A 1,134-nucleotide genomic window follows, 5' to 3' on the forward strand; every position below is an offset into this window, starting at 1 on the left:
ACCACATCACACACTACGAAAAAACCCAGAGAACTGAAGCATAGCTGGCTTCAAAGGCGGTTAGAATGTCACCTCCTGGTACATAAAGATTAAGGATACGTGTTCTAGAGTCAGACTGCCCGAGTTGGAATGCCAGCTCCCCCATTTTCTCATAGAGTCTCCCTCAGCAGTAAATACTTACATGGTATTTACTGAGCTCTTTAGGTACAGTATAGCTCACAGTAAACCCAATGAGTTAGGCACTCTTTTATTCTCATTATTCAGAGAAGAACAAGTTGCTTGACCTCTGTAAAGCTCATAATGATATGATAATGATAGTTTTCTACTTTATGAAATTATTGTAAGTTTTCAGTGAAATATTCTGTGCATCTCATGGCCTGGCTCAATAGAAGTGTCCTGTAAATGTTAACGACTTAATATTGTTAGATGAGAGCAAAAAAGGTTAGCCTCAAAGAGCAGGGTTTAAACGATAAAGAATAAAGATCTGAGAGCAACCCTGGGAAGCAAGGACAATAACCCCACTTCTGGGTAGGAAGATGGGGCATAAAGCAAATAAAACACTACATCAAATTTTAAAAATCCTAGTTACCTTGGTCGTGGGGTCATTGTTGGCTCCGAGGCCGCAGCATTCATGATGAACTTACTTCAGGTTGTGCGTGACCACTGGGTACATGTACTTGTCCCTACGGGATTTGTCTTTGGATATTATCTAGACAGGAAGAATGATGAAAAGCTAACTGCCTTCAGGAACAAGAGTCTGTTATATACAAGGGAATTGAAACCTAATGAAGAAGTCACCTGGAAGTAATGGCTACAGCTGAATTACAGAATGTTCACATTTTTTAAATTATAAGAGAAAAACACACTCATTATTTAATTTGAAGAATTTAAAGTGTGATCCTTTTTGTGCTGAAATAGTCTCTCCCATTTCAATAACAGATGTAGTGATTAAAAAATAGTCACCATATCATAAAAAAATAAAAATAAAAATCCTAGTTAAGAGTGTCGAAGTGGGTCTCAGGAAAAGAACTGAAGAAAAGAGAGAAAAGCCTACAGATAATTGAAGAGTTTGTTGCCCAAGAAAGGAGTTTTAGAACATGGAGAAAGTGACAGTAAAGGAGAGTGCTGAGCTGG

General features: G+C 38.0%; 1 pseudogene; it reads left to right on the forward strand.

Moving 5' to 3' along the window:
* The first annotated feature begins 594 nt into the window (after positions 1-594).
* LOC148776296 (NADH dehydrogenase [ubiquinone] 1 beta subcomplex subunit 1 pseudogene) lies at positions 595-865 on the forward strand (annotated as a pseudogene).
* The last annotated feature ends 269 nt before the right edge of the window (positions 866-1,134 follow it).

The sequence above is a fragment of the Moschus berezovskii genome, chromosome 10 (assembly GCF_049115385.1).
Source record: "Moschus berezovskii isolate FMDL1 chromosome 10, NW_MosBer_1.0, whole genome shotgun sequence".
NCBI lineage: Eukaryota > Metazoa > Chordata > Mammalia > Artiodactyla > Moschidae > Moschus > Moschus berezovskii.